Raw genomic sequence first — 16,231 nt, 5'->3', positions numbered from 1 at the left:
GCAATTGGAAGGGGACAGATCAAGAGTAGGCTTATCATGATCAAAGGATATGAACAGACAATTTTCAGATGATGAAATTGAAACTATTTCCACTCATATGAAAGAGTGTTCCAAATCATTATTGATCAGAGAAATACAAATGAAGACAACTCTGAGATACCACTACACACCTGTCAGATTGGCTAAGATGATAGGAAAAAATAATGATGAATGTTGGAGGCCATGCGGGAAAACTGGGACACTGATGCATTGTTGATGGAGTTGTGAATGAATCTAACCATTCTGGAGAGCAATCTGGAATTATGCCCCAAAAGTTATCAAACTGTGCCTACTCTTTGATCCAGCAGTGCTACTACTGAGCTTATATCCCAAAGAGATACTAAAGAAGGGAAAGGGACCTGTATGTGTCAAAATATTTGTGGCAGCCCTGTTTGTAGTGGCTAGAAACTGGAAAATGAATGAATGCCCATCAATTGGAGAATGGTTGGATAAATTGTGGTATATGAATGTCATGGAATATTATTGTTCTATAAGAAATGACCAGCAAGGTGAATACAGAGGGTCTTGAAAAGACTTAACATGAACTGATGCTGAGTGAAATGAGAAGCAGGAGATCATTATATACTTCAACAACAATACTGTATAAGGATCAATTCTGATGGATGTGGATATCTTCAACAAAGAGAAGATCTAATTCAGTTCCAATTGATTATGATGGATAGAATCAGCTACAGCCAGAGAAAGAACACTGGGAAATGAGTGTGAATTGTTGACATTTTTGTTTTTCTTCTCAGGTTATTTTTACTTTCTGCATCCAGTTCTTCATGTGCAACAAGAGAATTGTTCGGTTCTGCACACATATAATGTATCTGGGATATACTATAACATATTTAACATATATAAGACTGCCTGCCAGTCTCTTATTTCTTAGGGGAAGAGGTGGAGGGAAAGAAGGGAAAAGTCAGAACAGAAGTGAGTGCAAGGGATAATGTTGTAAAAAATTACCCATGCATATGTACTGTCAATAAAAAGTTATAATAAAAAATGGAAAGAAAAGAGTAGGCTTATCTTGGAGGTAGTTCCTTAGTTGTGCTTTGAAGGAAGTTAGAGATTCTAGGAAGAAGACTTCTTTACTAGAACAGAAAGTATTTACTATAGGTGTGAAGAGTTAAAGATGAAAGTAGTTAAATCTCTATTTTAAAATCTTGTTAAGTTTTGGTACAAAATATTTTGAAATATTTTGCACTGAAAAGGACATTTGCCTTTAAAGAAACTGTTTAGAAATATTTTCTCTTGCAAGCAGGATTTTTTCTTTTAACTCTAAAGCTTGTGAAACAAAGCAGTATGTAAAAGTTTCAAGCTATTGCTAGAGGCATCTTCTGCTGCCAAGGGAATCATTGTCCATAGATGCAAAGCAAATAGCAAATAGGAGGGAATTGAATTGAGGTCTCTCAAACCAAAAAAAAAAAAAAAAAAAAAAAAAAAAAAAAAAAAAAAAAAAAAAAAAAAAAAAAAAAAAAAAAAAAAAAAAAAAAAAAAAAAAGAAAGAAAAAGAAAAAAGAAAGAAAGAAAAAGAAAGGAAAACAACAGGTAAAAGCATAAAAGCAAAAGACTTTAGAGGATTAGAAAGATTTAATCTGAAGAAATTTTGTCTCAATGAAGAGACACAGGAACATAATTATGGGACTTGCTTATTTTTAAAATAATAACTTTTTATTCCCCGAACACCTACAAAGATAGTTTCAACATTCATTCTTGCAAAAACCCTAACCCTACAAATTTTTCTCCCTCCCTTGCCTTCCTTATCTCCCTAGGCAGCAAACAATCCATTGTATGTTAAACTTGTTCTCTTTCTGGATGCATATGGCTCCTCCATCACAAATCTATTGGAATTAGCCTGAATCACCTTATTATTGAAAAGAGCCAAGCCCATTACAGTTGATCATCATATAATCTTGTTGTTGTTATGTACAATTGATGAGGTTGGTAGGGATGAGGTTAGTGGCAGTCAGAGTTGTTAAAATCCCTATATGGTCGGTGCACAGGTTCTTCATGAAAGAATTCATGAACCCGAATTATTAATTAGCAAAAATGAAAGATTATTGTTGGAGAGGAAGACACTTTTGCTTAGAGACTGACTTCCTTAGTAGCAAAGTCCTATTAGGGAAATGGAGGCTGACACTGAGAAGAGAATGCCTTCTCAGTGGGCAGGGTCCTAGCAAGCTGCTTTGGACCTTCTGCAAAGAGTAAGTTTAGAAACTGCCCTTTAAATGGAGTCTTGAAGCTTCAGTTTGAAAAGGAAGCCAAAGTTTCCAGGCCTAGATGCTTATCAGTATCCAGCCCAGATCTTCAATTGGAATTAACAACACTTCAAAGGGGTACTTTTTGACCAAGATTTCTAATTGAATCAAAGGGTCTGGCAATCCTGAAAGATAATTTATCTGGGGAGAGACTCCAAAAGGGATCACAGATCAAAGTTCCAAAAGGGAATAGAATTTCAGAGTGATAATCTCAAAGAGAACATAAATTTCAGTAAAAGGAACAATTTTCTTCCCTCTTCACAATGATCTCCTGGTTCTACTCACTTGACTTAGCATCAGTTCACATAAGTCTCTCCAGATATTTGTGAAATCATCCCGCTGATCATTTCTTATAGAACAATAATATTACATAACATTCATATATCATAACTTATTCAGTTATTCTCCTACTGATGGATATCCACTCAATATCCAGTTTTTTGCCACTACAAAAAGGGCTGCCAACAAACATTTTTGCACATGTGGGTCCTTTCCCTTTTTTATGATCTCTTTGGAATACAGATCCAGTAGAGACACTGCTGGATCAAAGGGTATGCACAGTTTGATCACTCTTTGGACATAGTTCCATATTACTTTCCAAAATGGTTGGATCAGTTCACAACTCCACCAACAATGTATTAGTGTTCCAACATTTATCATTATCTTCTCCTGCCATTTTAGCTAATCTGAGTTTTACCTCAGACTTGTCTTAATTTGCATTTCTTTAATTAATAGTGATTGGGACATTTTTCCATATGACTAGAAATGTTTTAATTTCTTCATTTGAAAATTGTCTTTTCATATCCTTTTACCATTTATCAATTAGAGAATAGTTTGTATTCTTAAAAATTTGAATTCGTTTTCTATATATTTTAGAAATGAGGTTTTTAATCAAAACTCTTGGATATGAAAAATTTCCCCTAGTTATCTGCTTCCCTTCTAATTTTGTCTGCATTGGTTTGGTTTGTATAAAAACTTTTAATTTAATAAAATCAAAAACATCCATTTTGCCTTTTAGAATGTTCTTTCATTCTTCTTTAATCATAATTTCCTTCCTTCTCCAGATCTGAGAGGAAGATTATTACTTGCTCTCCTAATTTGCTTATAGTATTACCTTTTATGTCTAAATCATGAGCCCATTTATACTTTAACTTGGTTTAGGGTGTTAGGTACTGGTCAATGCACAATTTCTGCCATATTATTTTCCAGTTTTCCCAGCAATGTTTATTCTTATTTTGTTCAATGAGAAAAGAAATGGAAATTTTTGGGGAAGTCAAAATATAAAGAACCTTCTTTGATGAGAAGGTGGCTAGAAAGTCTAACAGAATTCATTCCTTCAGTTAGGTCACAGGTGTACAGACATTTAGATCTAGAAGGAACCTTTGTTATTATCCAGTTGTGTCCAACTTTCCATGACCCTATTTTTTTTTCAAAAATTATTTTTTCTTATAGTCAGTATAAGAAGTTGAGTAGTATATACACTGAGAACCCTGTGTTTTCTCCCAGCACATTGAGTATCCCTTCTTGTCTTTACAAGTTTTCATAAGGGAAGACAAATAATGAAGCAGGACATTGAGTTCTAAAATGGCCTAAAAGAAATATAGAAGAGGAAAGTTAAGGCTAGATAAAATCCCCTTTTTGTATTTGATAGCAGCAAACACAAAGTGTTTTACTGAGCTTGACCCTAGGGATAAATTGTTAAAAAGAATGTCAGTCTTTGTCCTCCCAGAATTTATTTTTCCATTCCCTAGTATTTAAACTTGAAGCAGTTAGTGAAGATTTTGATCAAGGATTGGCTGTTTTGAAGGGGGAAAATCATAATTAATTCAATTTGGAGCTCTAGATAGCATTTGTTAGGTATTAGACATAAGCTACTGGATTGTAAATTATGAAATGCTGCATTGGGCTACTCTTCATCTTTGGTTGTCTTTCAGATTACACAATTCTTTTGAGCCAGTAAGCTCATACTAAGTGTTGTTTGGATTGTTAAGTCATACAAAATCAAGATCATGGCTCTTAGAGCTGGGAAGAGACCTAAAAGATAATTTAATCCAAATCCCCAGTTTTTTTTTTAACATTTGCTGAAAACATTTATTTTAAATAAGGGCTCCCAAGTAATGTTAATATTCATTAGTAGTTTTGGTGTCAAAGAACATTCAAGATGGCTGCAGCATGAGGTAAAGGATCTATATAAAAAGCAAAATCATTTATTGTAAAGACATTGCTAAATAATCCATATGCTATCAACTGGAGTACTCTGGAAAGAGATGTTATTACTTCCTATTACAGACACTGGAAGAAAGATTTAAACATCTTGGACTTCAAAAGATTGAGAATCCAAAGAACAAAAAAATGGCCTTTTTCAAAAAAAAACAAACAAAGAAAAAGTTACTGTTAATAATGATGAAGTTCCAAAGAAAAAAGAAACAGAAATTAGCCAGGACGTATTAGGTTGGACTCCTATACATATCAGAAAACAACTTGCTATTGGGATTAATGAAGTTACCAGAGCACTAGAGAAAAAAAAAAAAAACACTAAAAGTATTAGTGTGCAAATCTATTAAACCCACTATGATGACCTCCCACCTGATTCAGCTGAGTGTGAGCAGAGTTGTACCAGATTGCCAGGTTCCTCACAAGTTCCTAATTTTATAGATGAAAAACTTTAGAGCTATATGAAGTGGCTTGTTTGGGCACACAACTAATAAGAAGTTAAGTTGGGACCTGATCTCCTAATTCCTATTTTCCTGCTGTCATCAGCATGCCATTATTTGTTGAAGAACTTTGCTTCTGCCCTTTGCTTTTGTTTTAGTTCCTACTTTTACTTTAGCCCTAAATTCTCTCTTTAGTTCTGTCCTGCAACCAGCATTTTGGAAAACTGTGAAAAAGCAAACTGTCTTCTATATTCCCATTTTCTGTCTTTCTCCTCTTGTAGATCCTTTCTCATCTATCTATCTACCTATCTATCTATCTATCTGTCTATCTATCTATCCTCACATGACTTCATTCATTATTTTCCTACTCTTCTTTAAAAAAAACCCTTTTTCCAGCTAAGGCATTATGGAATCCCATAGCTGGAGGAATCTTAAAAGCTATCTAGTTTAACCTATTTCTGATTAAGAAATCCTTTATATGATTTATCCAGTGAATAATTAAACACTTATTTGATGACTTCAAATGAGGGTGAATACACTGCCTCCTGAAATAAACCACTCTACTTCTGGGCAGCACTAATTGTTTGGATATTTGTTCTTCAAGTTTAAATTCACTTTATTAAAGCATCTATTCATTGCTCATAGTTTTACTCTGAGTCCAGGCAAAACAAAGTTCTTCTACATGACACTCCTTCAAATAATTAATGACATAAGTTACCAGGGCCAAACATCATCTTTAATGTCACCATTTCCTTCAACTGATTATCCTATGATATAATCTTAAGGCCCTTTGCCAGCATAGACCATCTCTTGTTTATTCATGTCTTCCCTAAAATGTGGTACCTGAAAAAGATATGTAATGATAGAGTATTCCAGGTGTTGTTTGACTAAGGAGCACTGTGTGGCTATCATATCTTTAGTGAGACACCTTGGTGAAAAGAGTGCTGGGCATGGAGTCAGCAAATTAGATAATATTTTAAAGTGTTTAGTATAGTGCATGATACATAGTATATATTTAATATGTTTGTTACCTTTCTCCATAATTTTTATAGGTATGTCATTTATAGCATTATCTAAGTCACTGATAAAAGTCACATAACTCCCTGACTCTTGAGCTGGAAAATACCTGTGGCCATCTACTCATTATTTTCCAGATGAAGAAATTGGGGTCACCTAGAGAAGAGAAGTGAAAGTCATGTTGACAATAAGCATCAAAGGTGGGATTCAATCCCAGGTCCTCTGATTTGAGAGCTAATTTTCTTTCCATTACACTATATCACCTGGATTAAAGCCCTGGAGCTCTGAGGGGTCCTTGAACTAAATCAGTGGATGTCTGAGTGGAGAGAAGAGGTCAGATGTGAGAAAGATAGTGAAGGTAAAAATTTCAAGATTTGGCCACTGATTGGATATGAAGATGTTGAGAGTAATATGAGGGTCTGAATCTAGAGCTTTGGCAAAAAGTTGGTGTTTTAGATAGAAAAGGGGAAATTTGAAACATGTAGATTTTGGAGAAAAAATAATGAATTATATTTTAGGCATGTTGAATTTGAGATGAACACATGGCAATGGAATGAAATGAATAAATGCATAATACAAATGAATATGTATTTATTGTGTGCCAACAACTTTGCTAAGCACAGTGATACATAAATACAAAAGCAAAGCAAGATCCTACCCTCACAAGACTAACATTATTCTAATGGGGACAATCAGATATCCATAAGGGAATGGTGGTCAAGAAGGGTCACTTTGGGACCTCTAAGTTGGAAATATTCAGACAGTTTGTGATGTGACATGGGAGCTTACAGAGAGATATGAGGGCTAGATACATGGATTTGGGAGTTATCTAAATAGAAATGCTATTTGAATTTATGGGTACTGATGAGACCACTGAAAGGGAAACAAAGGGACCTGTTTCTTTCCTATTTCTGATGTTAATTGCATTTGATCAAACTAAGATGGAAAAGGTAGATTTAAATTATCAGGAATAACATCTCGCCCACTTTCCTCTTCAGGAAATTTTCAGATGAAATAGATACCAGGAATTCTGAAACACACACTTCATTATATGACTTACATTGTATATAATCTAATCTTCAGATCAAAATTGTATGCCAATTATAATAACAATTAATAAAGTGTGAAATAAATTATATGTATTGAAATAGTTTATCTAATTTTGTATCTAATCAAGTTCATGGGTTCTAGGTCAAGAATTCCTATCCTTAACATGGTGTCTACTTTTCAGTAGACCTTTTCAGGCTGTGTGTTCAGGAAACTGGTGACTATATAGTAGGAATAAAACGTTAGATTTCAATATTCCAGATAATCTGGGTGGAGGGGTACCTTCATATTTATCAAGATTCTTTGACACAAGGGTTACAATTAAAAACCATTCTACATCACAACAGGAATCTGTCTCAATCATTCTTAAAGATGAACAAGAAGAACCATATGCCTTCTGGAAGTCTCTTGAGCTGTCATTTCAATCAAATCCTTCCCCAACTCTGTGATTAAATCTAACATCTTAGAAAGGGTCTTTTCTCACTGAAGACATGCACAGCACAGAGCATTGTGAACAAATATTCTCATAATGGAATCACCGTGAGTACGGCTATATGCCAAAAATGATCCCTAAATGAATCTTGGCTAATCAAGACCTTGGATATCAGCTAGCCTGGAAATTTGTCATCTTAAAACCTTCCTTAAGGCAACACATTTTGAGAGTCTGCTTTAGGAAACATATTTATCTTCAAAAGCAATTATGCTTCTTTGAAAAGAGTTTTTCAATGCCCAGATATCTTGAAAATTGTTCTTGCTTTAGAAATTTAATTTCCCAACTTATGTTATACCAGGCTGAACAGCTGACCCTAACTCATTGCACACAACATATGCAAATACATTGCTTAATCGAGATTTCTTTGATGTACCTGAACTTTTCCTAGGGACTTCTGGATTAAGTCCATTTCTGATTAAAAAAAATAACTTAAATGATACCCATTGCAGCGTTTAAAATAAACCCCTTTTGGACCAGTCCTTTAAACATTATTCATTTTAAGGCTTTATTCTAGATTCCATTGCGAGGTGATAATTAGGTGCTGAAAACTAATTAGATCATCACATAAAACTGCCTGGTTTGCCATCTGCTAAATCTGGAGAGTGATAGCCTTTCATTGAACTGGGACCGAGGAACCCTTTTATTACCCCATTCCTAGTTCTGTTCATGTTGTAATGTGATTGAGGAGGAGAAGTTCCTTAATACTTTTGGGTGAGTTTTCTCATCTAGATAGATGTAAATGCACATTGATCATACTGATATTATCTGTATAAAGAGAAATACTACATCTTATTATGACTCACATGATCATAGCTAACAACTGGAAAGATTATTTCTTGATAATGATCTATGAGCCTTCATAGGTTAGAGATACAAATAAAACTGGGCACCTGGGATAGACTATGAAGACAGAATAGTTTCCTTTTCCAGAGCCCATGAGTCAGACTAATTCTATAGAGGATAAATGGAATTGACCTGCAGACCTTTATTTTCCTTTGGCTTTTGTCTACTTTGATGTCTACCTTCATTCAGCCTTCAGGATAATGAAAAGAATAATTTTTCAAGAGATTTTGGAGATTTACCTTGGAAGACAAGTGTTTTGTTATTGCAAGGATTATTCTGTCAGGTTATTTTAGTTGTCACTTGCCAATCATCTTTGGGGGCTGAACAGCCAAGATTTCTTTTTAAAATGGATTAGCACATAAATACTGATGCAGGAATGAATTGGTACAAGAAAATATAGGGTCTATATTTAAGAAAGGTTTTTAGACTTTGCACAGAGCCACAACTAGGGCAGGCTGATTGGAACTTTGTCCCTGTGTGTTAAATTTAGAGGATACCAAACACAGCATTTGGAATATTATAATAGCATAGAAAGAAGAGCATTTTAGTACCTAGTTAGCAAGAATAATTAGTTAAAACAGTGATCTACCAGATGGCAGACTGAAGTGAACTTTTGCCTCACTCTATCTTACTGTTCTTTATATTTTTAAAGCCACCTCTGTAGAAGCTTCATCCCACTGTCTCAGGGTCAGTGGTTCCTATCTACAGAGTACCATTTCCCCTGTCCCTATCAATTGATGACACCCTTTATGTTCCTTATGTAGAGGGCCCTCTGTGCCACTTGCCCCTGGTTTTAAAGGCAACAAGGTAAAGAAGAAACTAAAGATAATTGAATTAATGCTAAACTGATGTTTTAGCTGTAACCTAATAAGCCCACTTTCCCATCATAATGCAGAAGTTGTACCCCAGGCAATATAATTTTGAATGGACTTCTTGGGACCAGCCCATGCAGTATGTGCCTAGTTATCTTGGCTACCTCTAAAGAAACTTTGATCATTTCTGAATTACTCATTTCTTTGGTATGATGCAGCAAACCCTGGGTGTTCCTTGTTTTCACCTCATGATAGCTGAAGCAGGGGAGATGCTTCATCAAAACTGTGTCAGAGAGTATTGCTCAGCGGACTGCCAAAAGAGGCTGTCTGTTCTTTGTCTTTATTTTCTTGTCAAGTAGATCTTCCTTGGAAAACTTCCTGTGAGAAGGTGGAAGAGCTATGGAACCTATTCCCCAACCCTTGTAGTATGGTAGCTTCCAGTGTTTGTCAAGTAAAGCATATATTCTTATTAGGTGAGTTTGAGGTTACTTTTTCTGTTTTGTTTCCTTCTCAAGTATAGATATTAAAACAGGAATTCTGAGTTAGACATGTCTAGCCTTGAAGGCAGCCTGGGAATGGGAGAGGTTGGGAGATCTTGGGTACTTTAACTACTGAATCACTGTCTCAGAACTTCCCCCCTACCACATGCTAGGGTGATTTAATTTGGTTAATTTGTATCCTGATGTGGGAGAGGAGAGTAACCAAGTAAGATTCATTGAATCATTAAGTGTTACATCTGGAAGTGATCTTAAGTATCATGTAGTCCAATGTCCTTATTTAAAGAGGAGAAATTAAAACAAGAGTGTCAATCTGAGTTAGAGTAGGGCATTTTTAGGCTATATACATGGAAATCACTTGATCTCAACCAAGAAACAGAAATGTATAGAAGGGAAAAGAAGAAGCATTTATTAAGCACCTGTTGTCAGCCAGGCATTGTGCTAAAACATTTTACAAATATTTCATAATAATAATGAGCGGTAGGTGCTATAATTATACCTAATTGGCAATTGAGTAAAGTGAGACAGATTTAGGTTAAATGATTTGTCAAAAATTACACAGCTAATAAGTGTATTTGACATTAGGTTTTCCTAACTCCAGATCTAGTACACTTTTCATTGTACCACTTAGCTACTTAAATGAAAAGCTAAGAAGTCCACATGCTGGACAAGTATAGATGCAGAGGTAGTATATTTTAGTGAAGAGAGTTCTAGAATTGAAGCCAAAAGTGTTCAAATCACATATCTAGTGTTTACTGGCTCTGTGTTTGGCGTCAAATCACTCAATCTCCCTGAGGTTCAACTTCCTGAATATTCCAGATCCATATCATCAATTGCTTATTGGATATTTAAACTTGATGTTATTTTTCAGCTCCCAGCTCCATTCATTCCTTAAATATTACTATCTCCCATTCCTGTCACATTAGTACTCTTCAAGTACTATGCTCTCCACAGAAAAATAAATCAGCCTACAAGAACTGGGGCACCCTAAGGAAAAGCCAGGAAGCAACATGTGCCAGGTAAATCAAACCACCAACACCTACCTTTACTACAATGTCCCTTTAAATGCTGGTGGAGACATCCCAGGACCTGAAGAACCTTGGGAATATTAATCTTCCTCCTCAAACGATTAGACCAACCCATTAGCCCAGACACCAAAGCCATCACTAGAACAAGAAATCATTCATATTTTAAAAATTAATTTATTTTTGGTACCATTTTAAGTTTCAAACTCTTTTCTTTCTTTCCTCCCTACTTCACATTAGAGAAGACCATCATTTAACACACACACACACACACATAAAACCACCCACATATACATATATGTATATATACATTTTTTCATTACTTTGTTAGATATTCTTGACCTTTTGCTTTTTTAAGTGAATTTTGTTATTTTTTTCTAGCTGAAAAAACCCAATTTTTTTGGAGACTTAATCGGGATAGCTTTAAATAAGTGGATTAGGCAGACTTATAATTTTTACTTTATTGGCTCTGCCCTCCCATAGGCAACTAATATTTCTCCAATTATTTAAATCTAACTTTATTTGTATAAAAAGATATTTTATAATTATATTTATGTAGTCTCTAGGTTTATTTTATATTATAAATGCTGATGACTTATGTGGGTTTATTTTTATTCAGCTATTTTGCTAAAATTGTCAACTGTTTCAATGGCTTTTTGGTTCAAAATTTTTGGTTCAAACGCTTCAATTTTCCAAATATATCATCATCTTATTTGCAAGAAGAGATAATTTTATTATCTCACTGCCCATTCTGATTACTGTGATTTCTTTTCCTTCTCATTGCTATTGCTAGCATTTCTAATAATATTGGTGATACAACATGACTAATATGGGATTATGTTTTAAATCAGATTGCTTGCTGTCTTGGGGAGGGGTGAATGAAAAATTGGAACTTAAAATCTTACAAAAATGAATGCTGAAAATGACATAATTGGAAAAAATAAAATGCTATTAAGTGAAAAAATAATATTGTTGATAGTGAGTATTTTTGTTTCATTCCTGTTCTTACTGGGAAGGCTTCTAGCTTATCCCTGTTACAAATAATGCTTGCTGACCATTTTCAGTAGATCCTTCTTATCATTTTAAGAATAAATCTCTTCATATCTATACTCTTAAGTATTTTTAATTAAAATGAGTTGAGTGTTGAATTTCTTCAAAACCTTTATCTGCATCTGTTAACAACTTTTGTGGTTGATATAATCATGTTAATAGTTTTCTTACTCTTAAACCATCCCTACATTCGTGGCATAAAATTCTACTTGGTCACAATACATAATTTTTGCTATATATTATTGTATTCTCCTACTTAGTATTTCATTTAGGATATTTGCAGCCATATTCATTAAAAAAATTGTTCTATAATTTTCTTTCTCTTTTTTGGTCTCCCTGGTTTAGGTATCAGCAAGATATTTGTTTCATAAAGTTAGGTAGGATTCTTTTGCCTTTTATTTCAAATAATTTATATAATTTGCAATTAGTTGATCTTTAAATGTTTAGTAGAACTCACTTGTAAATCGATCTGATTCTGATGCTTTTTTTTTCCTTAGGAAGGAGCCCACATTTCTGATCAACACCATTAGTAAATGCTTACCAATTCGAGTCTTGGGAATAGCACTGCTTCCAGCCCAATGCCCTCAGCCATCATCCTCAGAAGCAATCAGCTGTGGAGATTCAGCCTGGCAAGTACTCAGGTGCAACAGCCACAACTACTGAAAATTTGGAAAGTGAAGTTCTTGAAACCCAAATCCTTGGAACTTTCAGATAGTTCAGTGCAGAAATTGTCAGTGGAAATTAAAGAAGAAGCATTACTTGCTGTATCCTAAGGTCTAGGGGATCTTTCCAGCTGTTGTCTACTCCATTAGAATGTGAATGCGGGACTGCCTTATTTCTCTGTTTGTAAATCCACTGCTTCCTAAATGATAACTGCTTAATAAATGTTAAAATTTCTGGTTAGTGACTCTTGGAGAAAAGTAATCAAACTCCTGTGTTGTGAACTTGACTGGATCTATAGTTAGCTCTCAAAGTGACCCTGGCATTGGGATATATGGAAGCTTTGACATTCAAACTGCTGAAGCTTTTCGGAAACTGCTGAGCGACTAGAGATATCACACAGAGACCCAGCGGGGCTGAACACTGGTAATGGATTTTTATCACTTTTAGAACTTAAAATGAGGCTGATTAGTTGTGAGACTTTATTGCAATATATGTTTATAGAAGTGAATTAGGAACAATTTGATTATATTTATTTGCATAGTTTGATTTTTTTGTTTGTATGAAAACCTATAGTCCCTAAGAATTAGAAACACACACACACACACACACACACACACACACACACACACACACACACACAATACTCCCTTTCTCTCTTTCATTTCCAAAAGCTATAGGGGTTTAGACATTTTATATGCAATTGAGGACAGTTATGGGCCAGTATCATTTGACCTCACTTCCAATAATACACCCAAGTAGAGATTAAGGGCACCAAAATTTACTATGCCAGTGAGAATTATACAGACTTAAAACTAATATTTTTTTAACAAAATAAAAAGTATTGTAAGTTTGGAAAATAACTTGTAGGATATTCTGCAGTAATGGAATTCAACAAATATGTATTAACCACTTACAGTATTATGGACAAAGCACTGGTTATGGGAACATAGGAACTAAAATAAAATAGCTCCTGATCTGAAGAATTTTGCATTTTACTGAGGAGAATGAATTTGTGTCTTAATTAATGAATACAAGACAATTTTAGGAGAGATAACAACTGAGGAGTGATCTGGAAAGGTAGACACTGGTTTATTTCTATTTCACGGAATCTTATAGATAAAGGTACTTTAGATATATGCATGCTAATATAATTATAATGTTGAAGAAGTGTCAATGGCTCCCTATTGCCACAAGATAAAATATAAATTCCTCAGTTTGCCAGTCTTTCACTATCTGATAGCAATCTTTCTTTCCAGATTGATTGACATTACTGCTCTCATATGATCCACATTCCAGCCCAAACTAAACTACTTACCATTTCCTGTGAACATCCCATCTTCTAACTTCATGGTTTTGCCCTGGCTCTGTCAAATTTTGCCTCCTAGAATCCTTAATTCCTTAATTAAGGTTTTTCATAAGTGTCATCTCCTAGGAGAAACCCTTCTTGATTCTCCCAATTGTTATCACTTATTATATCCCTGAAATTACTTTGGAATGTATAACTGATCAACCAACCAGCGCTTATTAAGCACTTTTATTGTATGAGGTATGGAGAATAGCCAGAATAAAACCAGAAATGAAAGACTAAGCGTTGTGTGGGAGGAATCACATTTAAGTCAATATGACTGCAATGTCATTGCAAAGTGCACTGAAGACAGTAAGTTATAAGAAGATAGAAAAAGCTGGAGGAACTCAGGGTATTGAAAGTGTTAGATACTAAACAGAAGTTTTTCAAGGTAATCAGGAAACACTGGAAATTATTGAGTGGGGATTGGATGGGGGATGTAACATGCTTGGTCCTATTCTTTAGACAACTCTCTATGGTAGCCAACTGAAGAATTAATTGAAATGGGCAAAGAGATGAAGTAGAAAGGTATTTTAGTAATCCAAGACAGGTGATATGGGCTTAATCTAGGGTGATAGCTGTGAGTGGAGATTAGGCAATATATATACTAAAGATGTTGTTGTTAAGGATTAAAAAAAATTTTTTTTGTGAATTTGTAATTTTATTTGTCCAAGATAGCAATTCTTCTGCAAGTTAAGTCTTAGAAAGTTGCCTCAGTTTCCTCACTTGTAAAATGAGCTGGAGGAGGGAAAGGTAAATCACTTCCATATCTTTGCCAAGAAAACCCCACATGGGGTAAAGAGTCAGTCAGTCAGGCAGGACTGAAAAATGACCTGATAACATACATATTTAAGATATTTCAAAGGTCTTAGTTATTTATTTATAAATGTGCATACATATATAAAAATATACATACAAATGTGTATCCACATATATACATGTATATGTAAACATATGGATACTTACCATTTATATTAAATATTTAAGTATACACACATGTATATATATTATATAGATAATAATCTACTTATACATGACCAGTTTTTTTCCCCACTGGATTATTTCCATTTTATTTTTGTATTCCTACCACTTAGAACAGAGCCTGGCAAGTAACAAGCATGTAATAAATGCTTGTTGAAATTTGGATGAATGAATAATCTTCTGTCTTATTCAGGAATCCCTTCAGCACTCCTGAGGTGAGACTCCAGTCTGTGCTTGAATACTTCCAGCAATGTGCTATCACACAAGTTAACTTTAAAAGACTGAGAATTCCATGTATCTGAAAATGTAAGCCATTTTCAAAAACTGTTAGACAAAAACAATGCATTTTTACAATATTTTAAAGTACATAATGCACTAAAATTACTTAAAAACAATGACAGTATTATTGATGACTTGTTTTATATCACAGTAATTTCCAGTATATTTTGGCTTCTGTTTATATATAAACAAAGACATACATACATACATACATAACACACACACACACACACACACACACACACACACACACGAAAGAGAAGGAAACGCCTGAAGGCTTATGAAATATTCTGCACTAATATTTCTCTATCTCTTTATGAAACAAGATGCATTTTTCATCTCTTTTGTGATTTCAACATTGGATATTACGGTTAAATGATATCTGACTTTTTAAAAATGTATTTTTTATTTACAGTATTATGATTACTATGTACATTTTTTTCTTGGTTCTTACTTCATGCTGTATCAATTCATACAAGTCTTAGAATTTCTTCTTTTTTTGCTATTTTAACAGAAAATAATATTCTATTATTTTATTGCTACAATTTATTCATCCATTTCCCAGTTGATGGATAAATACAATTTTTATTTTTCTACCACAAAAAGTGTTGTTATGAATATTGTTATATATGGAAACCTTTGTTTGACCTTGCTTAGCAGTAGAACCCCTAAACTGAAGGGTATCAATTGATTAGGGATTTTTTTATCATGAAATCCCAAACCAGTTTCTTGATATCTCTTTATTAACTTGGTACTACTTCTAGCTTTTAGTTATAAGGGGAACTGGGGAAAATCACAGAGCAGTGTGACTGATAAGAGATAGAATACATATGCATATATATGTATATAGCTTTCTCTCTATCTTTAAAGTTTGTAAAACACTTTACATGTTATTTCATGTGATCCATTCATATTAAAAAAGCCAAACAAAGGAAAGATAACAAGATAAATATGGGCGCTCACTAGGATTGACACAATAAAATAGTCTTGTCCTTCAACTAATCAGGGTCAAGATTCATTCACACCAAACTTGTCCTGACAAGCATTTCAGTAAAAGAAGTTACTGCTAGATAACTGAGATTTTTCAAAGAAGGTAGACTTTTATTTTCCTTCTTAAAATAGACATATACTGCCTTGGAGAGATTCCTGGAAGTTCTATTAAGCATTCCTGATATTCTAGTGATAATTTTGAAATATCACAAGTCTCATTAACAGTATGTCATAT

General features: G+C 34.1%; 1 pseudogene; it reads left to right on the top strand.

The window, feature by feature from the left end:
- Positions 1-536: 536 nt before the first annotated feature.
- LOC100916791 lies at positions 537-4,955 on the top strand (annotated as a pseudogene).
- The last annotated feature ends 11,276 nt before the right edge of the window (positions 4,956-16,231 follow it).

Source organism: Sarcophilus harrisii, chromosome 1 (genome assembly GCF_902635505.1).
Source record: "Sarcophilus harrisii chromosome 1, mSarHar1.11, whole genome shotgun sequence".
NCBI classification, from domain to species: domain Eukaryota; kingdom Metazoa; phylum Chordata; class Mammalia; order Dasyuromorphia; family Dasyuridae; genus Sarcophilus; species Sarcophilus harrisii.
Note: the sequence above shows the minus strand (reverse complement) of the source record. Positions and strands in the feature narration are given on the sequence as shown.